Consider the following 25,874-nt stretch of genomic DNA (forward strand, 5'->3'; position numbering starts at 1 on the left):
GTTGCCCTTCTCTGGACACGCTCCAGCACCCCAATGTCTTTCCCATAGTGAGGGGCCCAAAACTGAACACAGGACTCGAGGTGCGGCCTCACCAGTGCCCAGTACAGGGGAACAATCACCCCCCTGCTCCTGCTGGCCACACTATTTCTGATACAGGCCAGGATGCCATTGGCCTTCTTGGCCACCTGGGCACACTGCTGGCTCATATCCAGCCGGCTGTCCACCAGCACACCCAGGTCTTTCTCTGCCGGGCAGCTTTCCAGCCACTCTTCCCCAAGCCTGTAGCGCTGCATGGAGTTGTTGTGACCCAAGTGCAGGACCCGGCACTTGGCCTTGTTGAACCTCATACAATTGGCCTCAGCCCATCGATCCAGCCTGTCCAGATCCCTCTGTAGAGCCTTCCTACCCTCAAGCAGATCAACCCAACCAGGTTGAAGAGATGGATGAATCATTCCACAAGCGGCTGGCAGTAGTCTCAGAATCGTGTGCCCTTGTCCTTGTGGGGGACTTTAACTTTCCAGACGTCTGCTGGAAATACAACACAGCAGTGAGTAAACTATCTAGGAGGTTCCTGGAGTGTGTGGAAGATAACTTCCTGACACAGCTGGTGGGTGAGCCAACCAGGGGAGGAGACTTGCTAGATCTGTTGTTTACGAACAGGGAAGGACTGGTGGGGGCTGTGATGGTCAGAGGCCATCTTGTGCTTAGCGACCATGAAATGATAGAATTCTCAATTCTTGGTGAGGCAAAGAAGGTGGTCAGCAAAACCACCGCTATGGACTTCCGGAGGGCAAACTTTGGCTTCTTCAAGGCACTGGTTGAAAGAGTCCCTTGGGAGACAGTCATGAAGGACAAAGGGGTCCAGGAGGGATGGACATTCTTTAAGAAGGAAATCTTAATGGCTCAGGACCAGGCTATTCCCATGTGTTGCAAGTCAAACCACCAAGAAAAATGACCGGCCTGGCTGAACGGGGAGCTTTTGCTAGAAGTCAAGAAAAAAAGGAGAGTTTATCATCTCTGGAAGAAAGGGCGGGCAACTTGCCTCCCAACTTGGTGTCATCTGCAAACTTGCTGAGGGTGCACTAAATCCCCTCATCCAAATCATTGATAAAGATTGTAACAGAATGGGGCCCAACACTGAGCCCTGGGGAACACCACTTGTGACCCGCTGCCAATTGAATTTCACCCCATTCACCACAACCCTCTGGGCTCATCCAGCCAGCCAGTTTTTCACCCAGCAAAGAGTACACTTGTCCAAGCCATGAGACACCAGCTTCTCAAGGAGTATGCCATGAGAGACAGTGTCAAAGGCCTTGCTGAAGTTGCTTAATTGCCCCTTTCATGAAAACCAAAAGAATGCTCAGGCCACCTCAAATCTGAACAGTGCGGCTGTTCTGGAAGAGTCACTTGCTGGCAGCAGTTTACCCCTTCCCATATGGGATTATTATTAATAATATTACAGTTGCTTAACATTGCACAAAGGTGTAGGAAGAAGGCGACATTTCACTACAAGAGGTTCTTATTGCTGATTAACAATGAAGTGCCACAGATGGGTGAAGCAAATTCAGGAAAGGGAAGGTTAAAGCCAAAAGCATTATTTCAGATCAGTATTGTGATCAATCTCCTCTTGCCAAATGCACTGTCTCATTTGAAACTGAAGTAGGGAGCCCAAGGAGGCCCCTGTTCTGCTTCGGATGGCTTGCGCCAGTACAAAGTCCCATGGTTGTGTCCTCCTGCCCACAAATACATGCAAAGCAGGAGGAACTGCAGGACTTGCTTCCAGGGCTCCCCCAGTTCACCCTTCTGGAGGTACTAACCAAGTCCAGGACTCTTACACTGGCGTGGCAAAATTCAGTTCGCCTACAGCACCCCGTAGACTGGCGATGTTTTTGTGGGGCATGATTTGAAGCTATTTTTATTCTTTCTTGACAGATCTATGGATGAAGGCAGTGGTGCAAACACACTCCTTGGCAAGAGTATTTAAATCGTCCCACAATTCTTTTTGTTCCAGTTTGTGCACCGTTGCAGATGATTCTGGTGGTTCCCTTCTTCCCCATATCGTCACCCATTCCAGTGACAGCATACCAGTGCCACATCACTGTGCTTTCTTCTGTTTTTCTTGTCCCTTAAGCAATTTCTCTGAGCTGCCCTGCAAAGCAGATACCTTCTCTTCATGGAGGCTTAAAAAAGCTCTCAGTGAAGTCATCCTTTCCCTGTCCAGGTTGGGAATGGGCTCCTCCTTCCTATAGGGAGAATGGGGGAAAGCTGGGAATAAGAGACAGGCATCACTTAGTTATCACATTAGAAGTATAAAAATTGAATTTAAAAAATAGCGAACAATGCTGTACAAGCTCAGGATCCCTAAGAGCAATGAACAAGGCAACGGCACACCTGCCCAGTTAAGAACTGTGCCTTTGAGGGCCCATGAACTGTGAACAGTTTATTTGCATGTTGTATCCTATTCCTCCATCTTGCCATCTGCCCAGAGACAGTGTGTATTTCAGCAGTCCCTTCCCTTTCCTTTGCTTTCCTTCTTTTCCTTTCCCTCTTCCTTTTCTTCTTCCTTTTCCTTTCCCAAAAGCTCTCAAAGTGGTGATATAAGTAAAGAAAATAGACATTGAAATGACTAATGAGGCTTAGATCAATGAGGTAATGGATGTCATACCTAGACTGACCTCCATACGCTTCTTTTCCCTCTGTTTTCTTCTCTGGAGAATATGATTTAAGTTTTTATCAAATGCATAGTTAAGATCTTCTAGTTTCAAGGAAAAGTTTATTTCATAATTGGATCTGCTATGACATTACACAGTTTCTGAATATTGCAATATTTTCCACAGATTACCTGTAATTTCCATGTATAAATTATACTTTAGAGATTAAAATCCAGATTATTAATTTTCTACGGTTTAATTTAAAAAAATAGTTTTCCAGGCTGAGCATTGTAGGACTAAGGACTCAATCTAAGCTTTAAAAAATAGATAATTAAATCCACATATATAGATGTATTTATATAATATGGAAGAATGATTTATGAACTTCCTCCTTCAAAAAAGACCCACATGCAGTGGGTCCTTTGGGATTTTGGAGTTACTCTTTTCCTCATAAAGGTCATTAGCACAAACCCATTTCCCTGTGAAGGAAAAATATCTTCTTGTGAGAAAATCACTGCTCTAACTGCTTCTGGCTACGGAATGAAATTTCATAGAAAAGGCTACTTTCCCTTTTACTTCCTCCAGACAAGTTAGCTATTTAACTGAAATAGATAGGTGGAAAGTACAAAAAGATATCCAAAACTGCAGAGGGATCAACAAAGAAGAGCAACGAAGCTGGTGAAGGGCCTGGAGCACAAGTCTTATGAGGAGCAGCTGAGGGAACTGGGGTTGTTTAGCCTGGAGAAAAGGAGGCTGAGGGGAGACCTTATCGCTCTCTACAACTACCTGAAAGGAGGTTGTAGCAAGGTGGGTGCTGGTCTCTTCTCCCAAGTAATAACCAATAGCACAAGAGGGAATGGCCTCAAGTTGTGCCAGGGGAAGTTTAGATTGGATATTAGGATAAATTTCTTCACTGAAAGAGTTGTCAAGCATTGGAACAGGCTGCCCAGGGAAGTGGCTGAGTCACCATCCCTGGAGGTATTTAAAAGATGTGTAGATGTGGCGCTTAGGGACATGGTTTAGTGGTGGACTTGGCAGTGTTATGTTTATGGTTGGACTTGATGATCTTAAAAGTCTTTTCCAACCTAAATGATTCTATGATTCTATGAAATTAACTTTCAAACTAAGCTGAGCTGCCAAAAATGCTATCTGGTCTTGAAAATCTTCATACAGATGCACTTTGGTTCATTTTTAAAGCCTGATTGGCTTTTATATAATTCTTCTGATGATTAAAAAGAGGTGTAGATCAGAAAACTGATTTTTTTATAGAATCTTCAGTACTGCCTGTTGCTATTTCCGTACCTTTATGACTGCTACTGATGTTTTCATGTCTTTCTCGGCCTATTAGAGAAATGGGCAGGTTGAAACAGTCTTCCAGCTCTACATACAACTTCAAAACTGTATTCAATTTACTTCAGAAAACACCGCAGAGGTACTTTATATTAATACAAGCCAAATTTTAATAACTAATCTCTTTCCATTGTAATGAGAGGAAATTTGTTTGCAAGTATAATCAGTCATTTAGAAGCCATCAACTGAAGCACTTATGGTGAAAAACAATTTGCGGATACACATTTTTGCTTTCTTTTGTACATAAAAGAATTCATTTCTATCCTTTATATGGAAAGATGGAATTTAGTCACTTCAACCCTTCTTTTAATAAGTTTCAAATAATTAAGAAAATAATTGGTAGGTATCTGAGTTAAAAGACAAGTTGTAAGGTTGCCGGTTCTGTTCTTTTTCTTTTTTTTCCTAGTGCTCATGAGAAAATGAATTATTTCCAAGAATTTGTTTTTAGTTTGCTGGCTCAAATTCTAGCAAGTGTCCTGCAAACTGAGAGGTGCTTACCTTGAGTCTTCTGTCTCAAGGTGTTGATGAGTAGTTGCGACAGCAGAAAGACAGTAGTTAGATGCTGGGGATAACCTCCCGCACTGGCGTTCTAATTTAAAAGTATTAAAATTCTTAGCATGCAGTACAGGAAGGGAGCCTGAAGCCAGTGCTTCCTAGGCACAAGGACAACACCACCCAGTTGTGTCTCACTCTCTTCCTGCCCCTTTGACACGGGCCTTCTCGGCCACACCAGTTTTGACAGAACACGAGGAGGGTGTTTCTTCCCTGTGCTCCCGTGGGAGGTTGCAGATCTGAGCTGGAACTGCCTTTGGCTGAGGGGGAGAAAAACCTCCATCTTCAGCTTCCTGGGTAGATGTTTCAAACATCTAAATTGTTAGACATAAGCAACAGTTCTGCTTCCCTTCCAGATGCAGGACTTCATCTGAGGGCCTGCTGTGCTTCATGCAGAAACCAGTGCTGCCAATACACATCCAGCTTTTCCAGAAAACACCTACTAGACTGTAACACCAGGGACATGGGTGGAGGAGTGTCCAGTTTGCAAGTTCCAAAGGGCTACAAGCATGAGAAAGGCACCAAAATGCTCAGCTCTAGAGGGATGGCAGCAGACCAGGCTGTCAAGCGCTGGAAGCACCTAGTGAACTTCAGTGAGGAAAAGATCAGTGGTTGTGGCCCTTTTTGTCCCTTTCAGGGCTAGGCAAGGTTTTGTGGATTGTAGGTTTAGACTTAGGCATCTCAATTCTGTTTCCTTCTCCATTAAAGCACCTCCATCTGTTGGTGTGGGCCCCTAAATCTTAACCATGCATGCAGGCACATGCATGTAGGCACTGCTTTTACATGAAGCTTCCTGAAAATGAGGCAAAAGAGGCTGGATCTCTTGCAAAAGTTGTTTCAAGGCATAGCTTATTCTTTGGAAATTTTCTAAGCAGACTCTTTGTTAAGTGTAAGTATACTCTTGGCCAATCGAGTCAAATGTTTTAGCCATTCCATAAAAACCATTATCTGGCTATGTCTTGTCATTGGGAATTAACAAGATGACTTCTGCCAGGATCTGCACAGAAAGGGAACTCTGTAAAACAGGATGAGGCAGGACAAAGTTTTCTGCAAAGCTGGAGTTGTTTCCAAAATTGCTTACTAAAAAAATGGCTAATTTTTTTGTTCCAAACCAATACTAACTAAAATTTCCTCTCTATCTGTGTGTCATACGGAAAAGAATTCACTAAGCACAAAAGATTTAAATGGAGATTTATATTTTGTGCTGAATGCTCAAAATTTCTTATGGGAGGTGATAAACACTTCCCTTCTCCTGTAGATTTGTGAATCACATGAAGCAAAATCCATGTTGTTGCCAGTGTGATCTGGCTTTTTACTTATAAGTAACAAAAATTAGCAGTTCCATTTAAAGCCATGTGTTTGTTTTTGTTTTTCAATGCAGTTTCTCTTGTGGAAAAGATAGGTAATGAGCTACATGATATTTTTCTGAAGCAATACTGAAACTATGCATACATTCACTAGCATCTGTGCAGTTTGGCATGCTGTCGCTTCAGTGTGGATTCTGGGTCTTCACTAATAGAATCACCCTCTTTTTTTCATTTGCAAAGGTAAACTGACAGCTGATATGGACCGGATGCCTCAGGAGACAGCCGAAGCCAAGAGAGTGGCCCAATGACTATGCTACAGGCATGAGGAAAGGTTGAGTATCTTGCACAAGGGTGCAGCAATTCCATAGGAGGGCAAAAATCTTAGGCAGTTAGTCTTGTCCCACATGGTTTTATCCTTCAGGGCCATGGGGCATCATACACAAAAGCAAATCCAAGTCGCATAACTTAAAAAGTATAAACAGAACAACTCTTTAGTTTTGGATACGATGCAGCCTTTTAATCATAGAACTCTCTGTTCCTTCAAAGCCTGTTGATCCTTTTAATTATCTAATATTTAGTCTTCTAATTCCTTGTAGTCCCACAGAGAGCAGGAGAAAATCTTTTGTCCCCAACTTGTTTCTGTTACTCTCCTTTCTGTACATTCCTGAAAGAGAAACTTTATATGAAATTTTGCTTACTATAAGAAAGCTGTAGAAATGACATATCACAGCTTATGTACGTTGCACATCTCCACTGTGGCCTTGACTGATCTTTCTGGCCTATGACTAACTTTGACCATACAATTCTAAAGACCAAAATAATTTCAGCATAGCTTAGCTCTTCATAACAATACATTAAAAAGCAAACTCACACTGATGGTGTCATTCAGATTTAAGAAAATAAGATCAGATAGCTTAGATTCTTTGTCATGGTATTGTAAACCCCCTAAAGCATGGAAAACCTGAATTACTGCCTATAGTTTGAAGGGGTAAACTAAGAAGAATTAGTTGGCAATCGAGAATATCAAGAGAAGAAAGGGGAATGAAATAAGAGGGCTTCCACCACTTTCCTGGAAATCAAATACATCTACACCACTAACAGTTTGGAGCAACTCCACTGGTTTAGCTGTAGTAACCTGGGTTTCTCTCATGTAGCTGAGAACAGAGTATGGCTATTAGTCTTAAATGAAAAATGCTCCGTGCAGTTGGCATTCAGCTAGGAACTGCCAATCTTATCCTTAGCTTGCTGTGTTTCTTCTGGAAAACTTCATCTGTGTCTGACATGAACAGGCAATGCACCTCAAGAGCATCGTAATGTTATCAGTTCCCTTACAGCACCAACACCATGAACATGAACCCTCAGGAGACTGGTTTGACAAGACACTTGGTTCCATCCTGGTTCATGATGTGGCTTTTTGAGTTTGATTCCTGGACTCTGCTCAAGAATGGGAATTTTCAGGTTTTCATATCCATGGTTATTCCTCGTGTCTTGGAGATAAGGGCAAAAGGAATTGCTACAAAGGGAATATTTTATAGCAGAATATTAAATGGGGGAGCAGAGCAAGAAAAATATAAATTTATTGTATCATCTTCAAAAATCATTTATGGAGGTTTAAAGTCACATTTCTTGTGACTGACTCACATCCTTGAATCTATATTGGCCTAAGAGCATTGCCGATGAATCAGTCCTATCTCTGCAAATCTTTGATGTATGCTCCTAGAGAAAAGGACATGCTCTCTATCTCTGACCATATGTTAAACTTCCCTGTTCCCTCTTTATTTTATTTATATTGACAGAAAAAAGGAAGGAGGTTTTGGAATAATCCCAGTGATGTGCAGAGACAAATGATTAATGCTTCCTATCCTGAATGCTTGATTAATTAATGTAACCTCAGACATCTTGAGGGAAAATTTTGCATGTGTAGACCGTATTTCTAAAACCTCCCCAAATCTAAAACCTTGAAATTAGTTAAATACAGTCAGCTCTGCAATTAGAAGTTCTGTAAGGTAGTGTCTTCATGGCAGGAATCTGAAGTACTCCGATTAACTAGGGTGTCAACTGCATCTGGAAAATTAAGGGTGACTGAGAAAAGACGAGATGAAGAAAGAAAAATACAGACTTTATCAACATCACAGGAAAATATATAAATATCATAAAGAGGATTTATATTCTCTAATTTTGCATATTTAAACTAAACCAGTTCTAGAAGCTACCAACATTAAGACTGATAATGCTGGAGACCACTAATTTTATCCTGAATTCTCGTCAGTGTATTCACTTCCTGAAAGACACATCAACTAGCCTTTGTTTCAGTGTAGAAGACCATACAAAATGCCTCAGACTATCCTCAGACCAGAAGGTTTGTACCTATAAAACAGGGATCCTATAGCCCATGGACAGATATTCCCACTACTTCATTATGTTAGGCCTCTGGCCATATTTTGTGTGTATGCACCAAATGTGTGCGGCACTGTGCTGTGTGCTAGTGTGGCCATCCAAGAGTGCTCAAAAAGCCTACTCAGCCTTCAACAGTAAGACCACTCCCTCTCCCCGCTTTGTAAGAACCAGCAGCTCCTGAAATGACAAAGAATGAAGCAACAGCATGAGTTTCCAGTGCAATTATGCCTGGGCAACACTTCCACCCTCACTAATGCTTCACAAGCAAGAGAACATTGACGTTTGTCTGGTGCTCTGAAACTCACCTGAGTTTGGGATGGTAAAGAAACCAACTTTTCTTCCCAAAATATATATTTTTTTGATTATGCAGTGATTCAATAAAGCAGCAGAACATTGCTTATATTATGTGACATTCCTCACTTCATGGGCATTTTGCTGGATACTGGAGAAAGTGAGTGGCTTGCATCTGACTCTTTACAACTGCTTTACAACTGCTATACAACTGGTGACTCCATTGGTAGCACAAAAGTCTCTCCTCATATTCATTTTACCTATCCTTTAATTTATTTTGCCTATGAACTAGGTTGCCACCCATTGTACTTTTGTGACATCAGATTGTAATAATATGCTCTTTTTAAACACTCATTTCAGGAAACTAATGTTTAAAGAATTTGCATCTCTATCCAAAGTTAAACTAGTGTTTAATGACTCTCTATGTAGAAATTAACTATAATCAGAGCTGTAGGCCACATCCAGATCATCCACTTAAATGCTGTCACCCTTCAAAAGTTGAAAGATCATTTGAGACTGGAAACCGTCAGACCCTGGTTCCTTCAGCAGTAAAGTAAGAGCAATAGGTGATTCAGTGCCAGCTGGCTGCAGTAAGGTGGTCTGGATGTGTATGTTGGAGCATAGATGTGGCTCATCCTGTCTAAGTGGACAGGAATTAGTCTTCGCTGCTGTCTGCCATTGTTATAAAGTCCTGACTGGAAGGGGACAACAAAAAAAGTCACCTTCTGACCACGTCTGCTGGGAATTGATGGTGAACAAATGTGAAACAAGCAGGGATAAAGCATATATTTTCCTGACTGCAGAACAAATACATTCTTAAATTTAACTCTGATGGTATTAAGACATAGACCTATACTGGGAAATTGACCTAAAGATTCAGAAATATGCCTCAGACTAGAAAATCTCTACATTCACCTTTAAGAAGACAAATGAATACATTTTCCAAAGCATGTTTTCCATATGTGGCTAAATTGCAAAGCAATTTCTCACCACTTATCACCCCGATCCATCTGGATGGCTTGCAGTACTGAAGGAAGTGGGGCGACTCCGCAAGCTCAGAAGGAAACCAAAACAATACCAGGAACAGCTTTTGACACCCCGCCACAAAACCCAGCCTTACTGCAGCCCCAAAGATTATCATGTTCTATCTTAATGTTTCACAAATACCATTGTCCAAGAAGGTGTCCTTCTCCACATGCCTGCCCCTTAGTTCTGCAAGTTATTTAAGCGCGCACTAGCTAGGAGACACATTCAGGTAGTTGGTTTCCACAGGATGGACTGCATTCCACAGGCTGCTGGGGACCAAAGGAGAAGTCAGATTTAAGATTAAGTTAAAGATCTTGGCGCTACTGAAACAGCAGTTTCCAGACAGACATCCTGGTTATTTTAGTTCCTTCCCTCCCCCTTTCACCTGCATTGCTTGTGCATTGGTTCTCACTCAGGATCTTTCCCAGCATGAAGTTACTGGTCTCCCTTGAGACATAACCCAGCTACAGTTCTAGGAGGGTTTGGTCCAGGGGCTGCTTCCCACTGACAGTATGAAACAACACCATCCTCCCTCCCATATGTCCCCCAGACCTATATCAGAGGGCTTTGCACCCTGAAATCCCTCCCCACCATCTACAAACAGATGCCACCCACCCTAGTGCTGCAGACGAAACCCCTGGGGTTGTGGTGAAGGCACCACTCTGGAAATTGTGATGCAAACGACTGGGTGCACTTCGTGCTGCAAAATGCACATATGCATAAATGTGTTTTATGGCCTATAATGAAAAACACTCACACAATTAGGTCTTGCCCTAGGGCACCTCAGGATCCTACTGGAAAGGAGTCTACCTGTGCTTCAGTGTGGATGTAAAACTAAGCACCTATTTTTGAATGGATGAGTAGCTCCCAGAAGGTACATAGCTCTGTTCTCTGACTACAGAATGAGGCTAGAGTGAGACCTAGGTTTAAAAAATTATGGTAAGCTGAGAAAACTCCTACACCCAAGATTTATTATCTGAATTACTTGTTAAGCAAAGACCAAGGTGGAAGGGGCTGACATTTTTCTACATGAAAGGTGGTAATGCAATAATATTAACTAACCATGCAGCAATCTAATACTTTATGTGTGCGTAATTGAAAAAAGTTAAAAGACCTGTAACTTGCAGATGTAGTGGTCTCAGTACAAAAACATCTTGGGACCTGAAAGCTTGTTTACTCTTCTTTCTCTCTCAAATGTCTTGATATAAAAATAAGAAGATTTTTACCAGTAGCACAAGATAAAATATCAGCTAGTGCCACAGTTCCGTGCTCAGCTGCTAAACAAATGTAGTGGCATTACTGACAGGGAAGGAATTAAAATTGTCTGTGTGGTGGTTTTTTTATGGTTCACTTCAGGATATATTTGTAAGCAACATGGCTTGAACGCCGACTGGCAGAACAGATCCGACATGCTCACCTTCACCTCAGGAGGGGTAGTTTGCTGTCCACAATTGCAACCCCCACTTTCAGAGATGTTAAAGAGTTCAAAAATCCCTTCAGAGGCGAGCGGGTTGCAGGAAGAAGTGCAGTTCTCACTCACTTTCTCAGCACAGCACGGTAAATAGTCTCATGACATCATAAAAACCGTGACAAAATCCATTTACAGTGGTGTGCCCACAAATTTTCATTCAGTTTTCCTGTAAGTTCAGATAGGCAAACATTGACATGTTATTTTAGGAGAGGAGGTTTAAAAATACTGACAGGCGGCTGTTAGAAAGGGCTGTTGCTTTCATGGGCCAGGAGACACGCTCGTCGGAGATGAGGGCTCGGGAGCACAAGAGCTTTATTGTATCCGTGCATCATACCGAAGTGCTCATAAACAGTCATATTATTCATGCGTAAACACTTTTATTTAATTTTAAGAGTGAGGTCTTACACATCTTTAGCTGGAAATGCAGTTGGTAGCAGTTTAAATGCATTTTTTTTCTTAACTAAGTGATAAAACTGATGGTATTCTGGAGAGGAGCAAGATGACAGAACAGCCTGTTTGTCTCTGGTGTTTACTCACTCAGGACAGGGAAGGGTCTAAAGAAACATCTGGTGTCAGCTTTTTTCCACTGAGGAAAAAAAAATTAAGCCAGTAAGTTCTTTAGCCAGAAAAGTGAGTTCATGAGTCATGAAAATTCAGCTAGAAATCACAGAAGTTAGAGACAGTGAAGACCAACAACATTCATTCCTACGTAATCCATAAAGGAGAATGGGGCATTCTTACTCTTTTTTTTTTTTTTTTTAATCCTGAATGTGTCTTGATTTACATTTCCAGCTGGGAAGAAGGTTGTGAGAAATTTAGGTGTGGAGGCCAGAGGGGAGAGAAAGGCGGGAGCCAGGCTGGCCGCAACTGGGAGTTTACAGTGAGCAGAGAGTAATGAGGTGGCAGGGAAATTTCTTCCCCTCCGGCCTCCCTCTCCACCTTCCCTTTTTTTTTTTTCCACTTTGAAAGAGGACGAGGGTTTCAGAGAGGCAAAAGGGTGCTTTCTCTCCCCTCTCTCTGCCCCCTTCCTCTCTGTTCTCCCTTAGCCTTCCCCCAGGTTTCCCCCATCCCTGCGGGAGCTGCAAGAGAGCAGTGCTGAACGCCGTGGGGAAAAGCCCCCTTGCACCTCACAGCCGGACACAAAAAGCAGGGCAGGACTAGTCCAAAACCTACCACTGCACCCTGTGCTTGGGGCACCCGTGACCTTGCATTAAGGCCTCAGGGTGGTATGGTGCAGAACTCCTGGAAGCAGATTCCCCATGCAAATTTTTATGGGGAAAATCAAGTGGTTGATATGAAAAAACCATCTTGTGTTAAAATTCCCTCCCCCTCAATAACAAAACAACCTTGCTGGGAAATCTTGTAATCTAAATACAAGCTTAGCACCATCCATCAAAGGGAGGATGTGAGCACCGCTTGTAAAAAGTTAATAACCTCCGTGGTGGGACAAGGCAGCGCGAAGGGAAAGTGCTGAGTAATGGCCAGGAGGAGCCTTTCATCTCCAAGTGAGTTCAGTGACTGGAAATGTGAAGTTCACTTTAGTTAATGGCAGTTTTTGAATGTTTTTTAAAATTACTATGGATAAACAAACAAACAAAAAGACTCAAATCCAATCTTTCTGACTTGAAGGCTTTGGGGTTGTTTTGGGCAGCTCGATAGTCTCAAATTCATCTGAACAAAAAAAGTTCAGTTTTCAAGCTAACAGTAACCAGCCAGGGTAAATGTCCATTTTTCCTTGGCACAAACAAAAGCCTGAAAATACAATGTTAGTGCATGTCTCAAAACCAAGCCCTACATAGTTTTTCTTTATATTTAATTCTCTCTAGTGTTAAGAAAACCCTGTAAGTCTTTACATGCAGTTGATGTCTTCTGAATTCTTGAAAACTGCATCCCCTTTAGAAACCGAGCACAAATGCCTACGTGCACCCTTGCACCTGGACCGTACACAAAGGGACCTAATTTATTTTGGTGCCAAACAAGGCTGTGAAATACTTTGACTTCATTTTAAAGAAAAGCAAACAATGACCAGTGCTTGTGAAGGCACAAGCTGTGTCATAAAATGCACCCAACAAACCATTTACATTGCAAAAAGTTACTCCAACTGTTGTTTATATTGGAAGTAAGATTAGCACATTTGTATCCTCTGGCTAGCAGATACCATCAGCTGCAGTCACTTGCTGCCCATCAGTGACACTGAAGAAGGGAACACTCTCAAAGTTAAGACATGCAGAAGAATTTTTTTTTTTTTTTTAAAGCAGAGCTCAAGCCCATTTTGGTTTGCTGGAAAAAAGTAGTATTAAAAATATAGTAAGTTTTCCAAATTTATGTGAATATTGTGTAGAATGCAATCAAAAACTCAGTATGAGTTTAATTGGTGTAAATCAGCATATATCTGCTGAACAAGGCTGATTTATGTGAACTGAGGATTTACCTTCTGATGTGTCCTGTTTAATGTTTCTTTGCATTTGTTGATGAAAAAATGTCTGAAGTTGGTGAGTTAGTCCCAGTACACCTGACAGATAGGCTGCTCCTAACGGCACTCCAAAATATTTCTACTCTCAGATGTTTCGGTCTACTTCACGTGCTCAAGGTTACGCTCACCACTAAATCTGGGGGTAGAAGGGGCTATGTCCCAGGGCACAACGGCAGATAGGGTTTGGGTTTGGTTTTATGTATTGGTGCTCAGTGTCTAAGGAACATCTTGTGCTTTTAACCAAACTAATCCAGGACACTAGTGATGCCCTTTAACTCTCCTTTTCTTTCCAGGGGAAGTATTTTATGGCTGTGGTGGACTGATTGATCTGTCAAGCTGCCTGCACTCTACAGACTTACTTATGATTATGGGCTAAACTTAGTAATCCAGGTGGGTTTCTTCAGTTGCATGTTTCCTAGTACAATATACTAGAACGAAAAAAATACTCTTAACCGATAATCTTGGTCCACAGAACGGACCAGCCCTAAATCACACATTGTGAATAGTCTTTTGAAGGTGTTACTGTGTTGCGCATGTGCAGGTTTGCAGCTGGGACAGGATGTGGATTTAGCATGTAGAACTTTAAAAATAATTTAACATTTCAAATTTTCCTTATGCGGTTTGATTTTTTATTCCCCAGGACAAAATATTAAAAAAAAAAGTTAATTTAAAAATAACTAAGGATACTTTTCATTTTTGCAAAATTTTTGCTGACTGAGCCTGGTAAAGAAGAATAATTATTTCATAAACTCTTATTTCCTTAAAGAGGAAAGTGGAGAAGATGTGTGTGGGAAGGATGGCACGAAAGAGAACGTAAAGGGAGGCACAAACCAATGATCCATGGAGACTCAATGTTGAAGTTACAGATCAAACCGATCTCAATGTCCATTTAGAAACTGGGGAAATTGGGGAATGTTTCCAGATTTCACAATTGGCTTCTGTTTTGTCACGAGACTGGCTGAGCCCTCACATCGAAACACTTTTAAGCTTTCAGATTTCAGCTCAAACCCTCCAGCCTGTGGTTGTCTCTCAGCAAAATAGAAACATTCATTAAGCACGGAGTGCCCCACTTCCAGCCTGGGATATACATGGAAGCTTCCCATTGAAGTGTCGGTTCCCACAGTAGGACGGAGCCCTTTGGGGAGGTGTCAGTTGTCAGTAGTCAGTTGTCAGGATAATTCATTGCCTCAGGGGGAAATCTGAGTTGAGAAGCAACAGTCTTCTCCAGTTCAGAGGAGGTCAGCCACATCAAAGCGGAGATGTGCAGTGGCCTCTGAGCGGGGAGGAGTGGCCGGTGCTCTTGAAGTTGCCAGCTCTCCTTTTTCTGTACAGGCTAGGGAGTGGCAGGGGACGTGTTTGAAGAACTGGGGACAATCTGGGATCATTCAAGCTGGAGCTGAGGAACAAAAGAGAAGGGCTCCCACTCGGTGGGGCTTGGTGGTTAGATTTTGCTCAAATGGGTTGGAAGTCAGAGGGAAAGAATAGAGTGGGGCATTGCTGCTTCACATTGCTTTTGCACTGATACAGTGCAATTGACTTCAACTTCACTTTTACAGTGGAGTAGGTAAGAAAGAGCAGATCCATCTTGCTGAGAGCTAAAGGCTATTCCAGGGGTCCAGGCCTCGTCCCTCAGGACTGTGTGGTTTTACTAAGAACATATGTCCTTCCCACTCCTTGCATCTAGGGAATTCAGGAGTGAAAACAGCTTACTGAACTTTTTTTTTCCTTTTTTTTTTTAAATCTAAGCAAAAGTTTACCAGGTGTGTGAAAACAAATGAGCTTTACTGAAGCATCTGTGTGGTGAGAGAGGGAGTAGACAGGGCTGGAGCTGCTGTCGGGGGAGAGAACACAGGGATGGGAGAGAGCGGAGATCACTGGGATGGATGGGATAGGGCATGACCAGAAAAAACCTGAAAGTTGCAGAGTTTAGTTTATTTCAAGTTTTAAAAGCTGTTCATGTTCAGATCATTATTGATCTATGGCTGGAAAAGTGATACCTATTCTTCCTCTTCCATTAAAACATATATACAAATTCTATACAAATCTCTCTGTCTCTCTCTCTCTGTGAATATATGTACTTACGTATTTTTAAACTAACCAACAATTTCTACCTGCAAGTTCCCTCATTTTAAACTGTCTATCACCAAGGAAAGAGTTATCTGAATATGTTTCACTGCTACTGAGTGAGTAAACAACAGAAGATGGCCCTGTGTCTGGGAGACTGCTCCGGCAAGGCCGGAAGACAGTCCAAAGTACAGATGGAATGGGAAAGGATAAAAAAAGCAGGGGAAATACAGTACAGAGTATTAAAATAGATTTTGCATTAGGTTTACATGGCAATCAGGATTCCTTTCAAGCCATGTTGTTGCACAGTCTTTGGAATACATTTGTCAGCCCATTATGTCTGCAGCCAGGTTTACAAGAGCAGCTATAACATTGAATGGGCTGTAAATATAACGTCCTTTACTATATAATACCGATTCTGCTGCACAGCTGAGTGCAGCCCATTGAGAGGTGAACACTCTGCCCGGGTCGTGTCACTGGAAAAGGCTGTTGGACATTCCTGCTCATATTCCTCTTTGCTGGAGTTTCCTAGGACTCCCCATCTCTTCCTTTCCTCACCTTTGCCATGCTCTCTTAGTGCTCCCAAGTCAAGTTGATGCAAGTTCACCAGGGGCACGCAACGCAAAATGAGTTTGCCTGGCTCTATCATGGCTAAAATACGTCCTGGACACAATTGCTCTGTAAGCAGGCGACACAAGAAGGGTGCATGTGCTGCAGTCCAGGGTTTTGATCTGGAACATACTGTAAAAAGGACATAGCGTGATGACATTTATCAGCACTGGGCATCTAGTTAACAACCCTTTGAAATGAACAGGGCAAATAACACCACAAGCCTATTGTTTTAAGTGAAGTTGAAACAAATATATAAACCTGTCCCACTTGTTCTCTGTCTTTGCTTCAAGATATCCATAGCTGGGAGTTTTTTACTGAAATCTGATTGTCTAACTCACAAGTTAGCCCCCCAGAATAATTGCAGGTGGCTAACATGGCACTGTCCAACTGTGAAATAGTCTTGCCCATTTTGCCAGCTGTGAAAGTGTAGACAGGGTACCACAGTGACCTAAATTGCATAAGGAAACCAGGTGGTATGTTACACCTTCTCCCTGAGTTCCTATGTCAAAAAGCCACCTGTGGATATCCTTTCTGAAAGACAACAGGGAGAACTCCAACTGAATGGCCATGAAAGCAAAACTGATCAACAAGGTCTTCTCAGTAGGCCAAAAGCAAACTGATGGCAAGTTATGGATATGTTATGCAAGTTAGGATTTCTGGCTGTACCTGTTGTTGCTGTTAGTCTATGGGACTGTCGTTCCCACAAATTTCACACGTATTAAGCTTGATTAAAAACAACTAAAGGAGTATTTAACTCTCAAAGAATCCTTTCATTATGGAGAACACTGAGATGCTTGTTACTTTTACACTTAATGAAGTGCATAAAAGACAGTTGCTGAAATACATTGCACTCTGGAGTGCAGCTCAGCTAACAGAATTTGCGGGGTTTTGTGAAATCTGGTCTCAACACCAAATCTAAAAAAACGCCCTTTCTGCAAGTACCGATCGTATCTTGACTGAAAGTGTAAGAGGACCAAGTAAACTACGAATAGCCAAGTAAGCAGAAAAAGCCCCTGTAGAAATTCTGCCTACCTTGGCAACAATTCTGTCAACTGTCTGATCTCTTCCAGCAGAGAAGTGGAAGTTTCCACCCAGAGCTAAAATGTTGGTACAGGAAGGTAAATGAGCAAACGAAGGAATGAATTGCTCATAGTAAGCCATTCACTAGAAAATAGTAAGTAGATAAGACAGAAATATCACAAAGCAGTATATTCTGCATATACCAATGAGAAAAGTTACAGCAGAAGAATAATTAGCACTTGAAAGAGTTTTTATTAAAACAAGTCATATAAAAAATAATCATAATTAGTCTTTCCTCAGGCAAAATACACATTGAATTTAGACCTGTAGATGAGTTCTGTGCCTCTTCTGCTAGTAGGTGTACAGCCTTAGTACCTCACAAGACTAGACCCGCACCTATGTAACACTGGGCCAGAAACTTGTCATTATACATATAGTTACATTGGGAAAAGCCTACTTCTCAATGTGATACTAGTCAATTTGAGACTGGATTTTATGAAGTGTGTGGGTGGTGATATGTGTCAATTAGGTAATTCCCATTATCCTAGTGTCCCTGCTGACTTAGAATATACACATCTTGAATTCATTGAGTCCCATGTTGGTCTAGAAAAGAAAATGAAGAGAATCATCTTCTCTTCTGGCATACAGATAGAACTGATTCAAGATTTAACAACAGCACAGATTCGGTTTCTCATTGCTGCACAATACATTCAGACAGAAGCTGTAAAGTGTTCTGAATCATCCCAAACCATGCTGTAGCAGCTACCTGCTTTCAGCTCTGGTAGCTCAAACAGCTGAAATAAAATAGTCTTGTCAGGGACAAGAGGTGAAATTAAAGATTCAATTGCCACAGTAAATGTAGACGAAAAGGTTAAGATTGGTTGGGGTGTATGAGAACAGATGGAGAAATCCTTAAAATCATTATTCACCTCCACCTTTTTGGACACGGTTGTGGTGCTTGCATTTGCCTGAATTTGGAGGGTGGCCCTGGACTATTGTTTGGGAACTAGTCCAAGCTCAGGGGAAGGAGCAGAGGGCACGGTTGATAGGAATGGAGGTACCCCAGCTCATGTGCCTTCTGTTGCTCCCTACCCAATGTCTACAGTCTGGCCCAAAAGGAAAGACTGTGCTGAAAAAGTTATGTATGCAAGTTAGCATAGCCTTGAGCGTTCATTGAGCTAACCCAAAACTTTCTGTGGACGACTAGGGACTCTCTGGGACACAGGAGGCTCCAGTGGGTTGGAGACTGGCAAAGCAATAACATCATAAAAACGAAGGCAGGAGAAAAGCAAGGAAGATCGAAAATAGTAAGTGATAACATTAGCTAACGTGTCTTTACTGAGAACAAATTCTGTCAAACTATCCAACAACCTCCTTTTATGTGATAGGAGAAGAGGGGGAAGGTGTAGACATGCTATTTCTCATTTTGATGAGACTTTCAAGACATTTCACACACAGTGTCTTGAGCAAACTAAGGACCTACAATCCAAAGGAAGGGGTCAGGTGAACCATTATAAGGTATATAACATTTCACCCAGTTTTATAAAATGTTCTTAAAATCTTAGAATGCCTTTGGAGGAAATCTGATTTCAGTGAACATTTATATGCACAGAATCTGTATTTATGGAACTGCCAAACATCTTCAGGTCTTTAAGTGGAAAACAGCTTCTGAGGAGTCTTATTCTTACCAGAAGTGTGTTAAATTGGAATGCACTTCACAGGGCTTCAGAGTTTCTTAAATGGAGAGTTTCTTATCTTTCTGCTAAATACTTAAGCATAATTGGGGGTGAATTCAAGAAGAAGAAATTAAACAATGAAATTATAGCCATTAGAGATGGAAAAAACCTCTTCAGTGCTCTTCAACCTGTAGTTAGCTCATCGGTGGAAGTTACAAGCAGAACTGCAGAAGTTACAAGCTCGGCTCTGCCTGCTGCTCTCGTCTTTAACTTATTTCCTCTGACCACAACCAATTTTTGAGGGCTCTCAGAGCTGTGGGTTGAAAACTACTTTTCTAGAGTATTCTGCTAGTACGTAAGCAATTTAAGACTGCTCCTTCTAGCATTTTAGTGTTTGTATGTTCCTGTTTGTAATGAGTTGTGGCTTGTCTGAATTTTATTGTTTGTTTGAACATAATAATATAGGACAATCCATGGGGGAGGCCTCTTCTACTCTTGGATAGACTTACTGTGGAGTAAGAATGGCTTTTTTGGCCTTGATTCCGAGTAACGTAGGCTTAAAAGAAAAACCCAAAACAGGTGTGCCTGAGTAAATTCCCAGGAGTTTCATTGATCTAATTGATTAAAATAAATGACTTAGCATATACTAAATAAACTGACATGTGCAGACAAGGTTTTAAAATATGCAGCCCCTCCCTTTCAGAGGTTTGGCAGCAGCAGTAAAGAACGATGCCAGCTGGATTACAATCTACATGTATCAGGGCAAAGAGAGACAGTGTCTTCCTGATGTAGCTGTAACTCTCAAAGAAGCAAATATCCCTGGCTGTTGGCTGCTGCTGTTGCCTTCATAACTGGGGTTATACAAGGGACTGAGAGTGCTATTCACCTGAATATCGCTATTCAAATATTTTTTCTGAAGTTACCATTGATGAACACAATTTACATTAACCTGGCTGATCTGGTGCTGAAGCAGGTGAGGATGCAAAGCATAAAACCTCCTGTGGCTGCAGGTATAACAGTGGGAGCATCTTGCATGTTTCGGCTATTTCTAAATCAATCTGAAGTATCTGGCATGTAAAGACAGTCTAGATGCTAGTCTTCTAGAACACAATATTGTCCTAGGCAAGTTACTTTAGTAGTTTACCTCATACGAACAAGTAAATGCAGCTCTGCTGTGACATAGTCCTATGGCACAGTATGTTTTGCAGCCTAAATGGATCTAAGGAATGATCCATTTTCTGCTTTTCTGCTTTGCTTAGACAAACATATGTCCCTGCGTCCTGATGACTTATCCTACCTGTGGACAAGAGGACAAATCAGGATCAAATGATTTAATATGCATTAAACTCCAGATAATTGATAGATCTGTTCAAACTTCTGCTTATGCCAATGGATTCAATGTATCTGAGCCAAAAGGAAGTTTTTTCCAATTATTTTAGATGCAGAAGTACTTGACAAATGTACAAAACAGAGGCATCACTTTACCATCACTAGAAATGTGGCCTTTCTGCCTTGGAAAACATCTGTTTGTTGTTATGCAGCCATGTTTCGGGAAACACAGTCATTCAGAGCAGAGGAATACCAGCTTGATTCAAACTTCGGGAGCAATTCAATTAAAATGAGTGTTAACTACCGGAATTTATGGAGTGCTTCCTGCCTAATCTTATGAAACATAACGTGTAATTGCTATGGGTGGTTAAGACTTTAGTTTTATACCTGCCTGGCTGTGCTGATTCAAACAGAGAAGTAACAAATTAGATTTGAGGAAGTGGCTGAGAAACAAAAGGATTCAGGTGTCCCGTGCAGTGATGCTGAGTTTCCTGGGGCTTTGCTTATTAGCACATAGTGTATCATCCAAAAGTCACAGCCAGAAAACCACAAAGATAATAAGCTTTTTGTTTTGTTTCAACACTGGGTTGATCAGAAAACTGCATACAGTACTTAGGAAGCTGAAGTCAATGCCAGATATTTCCAAATGACTCCATCACTGGTTAGGTGTTTTAAAAAAAATACAAACAAAAGGTATGGAGTGATCGATCGTGTGTGCAGAACATGCTCTCGCAGACCAGCACTCTCCCCAACATTTACCAACATGCTGCAGCAATGTATTACTGAAGAGTGCATTTCTGCTGACAGATTCTTTCCACCACAATTACAGAAAGAATAATGGCTGAGAAACAACACCCATATGTCCCCATTAATTTTGCAATCTGTCTAATCTGTGTACTTACAAAGCCCTCATCACATCTCAGATATTATAGTGATAACAGGGTAGATTAGACAGACTTCAAAGCTGCAAGAGAAATACGAACGTTGATTCCCAGCCATGATTAACTTGGCCAGAACCTCACACTCCTTTAATTTAATTAAGAACATAAGGAGCAATCAGATCAGTGACAAAGTAAGAGAGGGGCCGAGCTGGAAGCTGTGGACAACACGCACTACCCAACAGGTATACATACACGCGTGAGATTTTTCGTGCTGCCTGGGGAGCACACTGCCTGGGGCATGCGGGTGATTCGTTCTCCATGGAAGTATTTTAATCGCGCTTGCAAGAACACTGCTATCCAACTGATTACATCGTGTGTTTTAGTCCTGGAACTGAGTTAAGTCAAATGACCATCAATTAATTAATTACTAGAATTAAAGACTAATAATTATAAGAATTGTAATTAATGGATCTGGCAGCTGCCTGTGAGCATGCTTTCATGTTGCAGTATGTGTAAAGCAGCTGATCTGCCAGCAAAAGAGGAGTAAACTGCTTCCAGCGGGCCAAGAGGCAAGAGCACGCACTGTGGCAATTGTACCCAGCATAATGCACTATATGTTCACACTCTTTTTCCCCTGGGGTAACAGGCTGATGTTCCAGTGCCTCCAGGTGAAGCAGCCAGAGCAATGCTCATCTGACCACAAAGGGATGTGCCGTGCAGGGAGATAGCACGTTTACAACTTGCTTATGCTTCTTTTAGTGATGAAACCTCTTCTTCTCCCTCCACTGCTGCCAGGATCAGATGTCTCGCTTGCACACCCGCCTCCTGTGCTTCCTGGCAAATATGGGTTTGCTGCATGTACAGCATGTTCTGTTTTACTGCTTGGTACATCATATCTGCAACCTGTGCATCTGTCAGGCACTGGAGGTGCTTCACGGGGCACATGCAGTTGTTCAGCCAACAGCCTGCTCCTTGTTCAGCTAAGAACAGCCCAAAGAAAATGGTTGCTGGCAGTGTGAGGCAGGTATTTTGTCTCTGCCCTGTGCAAAATTCTGTGCGAGGCAGAGACGGTGCATGTCCAGAGGCACACCTATAACTATCCCAGTTTAATTTGCTTTGTAGTAGATGGTATGTGCTTAGTACCTTCTTCCAGTGCCTGCAGGAGGGCAGCTTCTTACAGTACACTTATGATCCTGTGAGCACACCTTTAGTGTGCAAGAGGTAAACTGTATTGAAGTCCCATGTAAAAAAACAGGGGGGTTACTAAATCAAAGCAGAGTTGCTCTTATTCTGAAAGCACATTCTTAATGGAGGCCTCCCACAGTTTAAATAACCAGCTTGAAATCTTCGTAATTCACTTCAACTCTTCTGGGTGTCTTTGTGTGCACATGCCCCTGCTTTACCTAGGAGGCGGTCCTGATCAGTTTAAGGTACAGATATATTTAAAAGCTTCTTTGAGCAGCCTAGGACACGAGTTTACGCTGCCTTAGTCATCATGAGTTTACACTGCCTTAGTCATCATACATTACCTGTCCGTGTTTCCTCTCTTACCCTGTGGCAAATGCAATGTAACTAATGACTCTGATGCTGCAGGCTAGGCTAACTCACACTTACTGCAGAGCAAGGATTTGCCCAGGGCAGTCCTTATGGACTGTCTGAAGGGCTGTAAATTCACATCGTGGCTTATCTTAAGGTAAATCATGCAAGACCGAACTAAAATGTATCTGGCATAGATCGACATAAAAGTGTCATGTTTCTCCGCCAGTTTGATTAAACCAATTTATTACCACAATTTAAGCAGAGCTTTCTTCTTCATTCAAGCTAGTAAACAGGAGTTCCAATTTTACAATTATGGGCATAATTTCCTAAAAACCATAAATCAAAACAAACCAAATAAAATAACACTTATACTACAATAAGTAAAATCACAAAGCTTTTGGTTACAACAGATAAACTTTCTTGTGTAGACAAGGCTTTCACAGGGCATATGTTTTTACATTAATGTAAACCTGGCTTGTATTTGTTTAGCTTTTAACTTTGAGAGAGATTTTAATGAATAAGTGTCCAAAGAGAACTCCACAGTGAGTCAAATGGATAATTTTTAAAAAACAACTGTGATTCAATTTCGATCTCATACCTGGTTTACATTAAACTTCTGGGACATAGCCATGGTAAGAGCTACGTGGATATGCCTTTTAGGTGCTTTTACTTCAACTTTCTCTTGGCTGGAATCAAGCACCACAAATTTTGCACCCGAACATTTAATCTTCTTACATGACATGCTCAGCCAGATGGCAGGTCAGAGCATTAACCATCCACTTCCCCTCCTCCTCCTATCTCCAGGAAAAGTTTCCAGCAAGTCTCCTTGGTGGTCGTTTTAAAAAAGACAAGATCAAGTATACATGGAGCTGTTTATAAAAATAACAAGGAAAAAGGATCTCTGTCTGCAGCATTGCTGCAGCATGCAGGTTCAACACATGTGAAATTGTCCTATATGCCAGGATTTTGTCTTGCTATGAGAAATGGACTGTTACAGTCCTAGGACCTAGGAAGGAATATAGATAGAGAGAGGCATAGATATATGTATACGAACCCATTTATGGTGGGGAACTGAGGAAAGAAGTGCTGTGTGAAGGCTGTTGAATTCATGACTGGGAGAAGTGGCACGGCAGCAGCTAGGACTCTTGCGGGGACTCTTCCTCCAACACCAGGGTGTTGGTCCACCACTGCCAAAGTGCGGGCTGTCTGCACAGGCCGCTGGGCTCACCTTCTGGAGCAAGCTGATGTTCCTTGCCTGGACACAGCTAGGGTAGGACTCGCCTGACCAGGTGTGAGCATCTACAAAAGTCAGCGCTTACGCTGCGACTGTGTCTTCTCTCAAGTTGTTTTTACTTCATAGATGTTCCTGCTTTGAGCAGGAGGTTGGACTAGATGATCTCCTGAGGTCCCTCCAACCTGAATTACACTATGAGGCCATGATCTGAGCTGATCACTGAGACTCCCTCCATAATCAGCGAAGAGAAACAGGCGCTTGTAGGGAAGGAAGTCCGTCACTCTACAGCATGAGCATGAAATAGCCATTTTGTGTGCTGTGAAATGCTACTTTTTTATCTCTGTTATCAAGTGGTTCAATTTTCTTGGAGGATCCGTCTCCCATGGTCTTCACAGAGTTTCTCTTTTGATACTAAGATATCTTCTAATACATCTCACAGTGCTGTCATAGTTATTCAGGTATCATAGATGCTGGCAGAAACCAGGCCAGCACCAATTCATGCTGGCAAGATGCTGTGCAATTTTTGTGGAAGGCAATGACGAATGAGGGCAGACAAAAAACACTGGTGATCTGCAGCATCAACTCACTTGATGGGTTCAGCCTATAAGCTACATTCATTAAAAAGAACCAGTATGGAAAACTTAAAAGCACTTTTGGGGAGCAGATACAGGCCACAATCTTGTAATTAATTTAGAACAAGCTGCCAATTTAATCTATTTTTAGCCACATTCGTCTCAGTTCTTCATGGTTACAGTGTTTTATTGGTCCCCAAAGTGCTGTAGGGTCAAGGCATAACTAAAAGTGATGATTTCCCTCCTAGAAACTGTAAAATAAAAAATTATATGGGGAAAGGAACTTACAAAATCTAATTTCCTGTGATTCACTTGGTAGCTGTCACTCTTGCACATGCTCTTTGTGTGGGTTCTCTAATCTCTAATAATGTGACTGGTAATGTTAAATTCCAGACAATACTCTCTTGGGCAGTGTAAAGCAGCACTGATCACAGGCAAGCTCTTCATGCTTTGTGTTCTCACTGAACCTTGTGAGAAGCAGACAAAAAAAGGTTCTGTCATAACCATTTCATTTCTACAGGGTGTGTCAAACCTGGAGCAAATCAAAGTAGATTGCTACCAGGAGAAAGGCAGCCCAGCAGGGATGCTGTAAAAGAAGCAATGGAAGTATTAATGCAATGGGTCCTAGACCCTGAACGCTGTGACCACAGTAGTTTTTGATTCCCGGGCGGTGTTGGCTCTTGCTTCCTAGACACGACCAAAGGAATTAGAAAATATGTGGAGTTTCTTAATTGAAAGGGGAAAAAAAAGAAAGAAGGTGTTTTCAAGAGCTGCAGAACTAATGACATCTATTGATCTCTTGAGAGTAAGATCCCATGTGCATGATGTCCCATAAGGGGTGAGCTGACCTGCATTGTCCTCCTCAGTGGGGTATTGATAGCTTATATTTAATCTAGTTAAAAAAAAAAAAAAGCTAGGCTCTGTTCTCCAGTCTTGAGACCAGCTGATGACAGAGATCATACCTAAGCTCTATGATCTCCCAAACCAGGCTGGTTCCCACTCCGTGCATCTCTCCTACCTGTGTCCAACTTTGTCTGGGGCAGCACTATCTGGCCTTTGACAAAAACGTGCCACGGACCATGCTTACACTTGAACAGTACAGAGTATTATCATGTACCAAAGCCCAGACATATGGCCTGGGTCTCTCATTTACTTAGTGTAAATGTAACTACAAGGCCGTTTTCCTCTATGAAGTCATGGTAACTTGTAGAAATTTTAGGGTTATTCTAGGAGAAAATTCAAGTCGGATTTCTTTGGGAGAGACAGAATACTTTATTATATAAAATACCATAGCTGGAAGAAGCAGCAACAATTTGGGACGCTCATCCATCCATCCATCCGTCAGATATAAAACTGAAGCAGCAAACTTAGTCCAAGTGAAATTTGGGGGGAAAATCGCACTATATTTAAGTTAATTGTGAGAAAAGTG

At 41.9% G+C, this 25,874-nt stretch overlaps 1 long non-coding RNA gene across 3 annotated transcripts in view; it reads left to right on the forward strand.

The window, feature by feature from the left end:
* LOC138684823 (uncharacterized) overlaps positions 1-25,874 on the forward strand; it is a 99,645-nt gene that overhangs the window by 59,103 nt on the left and 14,668 nt on the right. For all 3 annotated transcript variants that reach the window (XR_011324126.1, XR_011324124.1, XR_011324125.1), the window contains 2 exons: positions 6,101-6,191; positions 13,812-13,908. This is a non-coding gene — a long non-coding RNA (uncharacterized lncRNA). The remainder of the gene's footprint in view (positions 1-6,100; positions 6,192-13,811; positions 13,909-25,874) is intronic.

The sequence above is a fragment of the Haliaeetus albicilla genome, chromosome 3 (genome assembly GCF_947461875.1).
Source record: "Haliaeetus albicilla chromosome 3, bHalAlb1.1, whole genome shotgun sequence".
Classification (NCBI taxonomy): Eukaryota; Metazoa; Chordata; class Aves; order Accipitriformes; family Accipitridae; genus Haliaeetus; species Haliaeetus albicilla.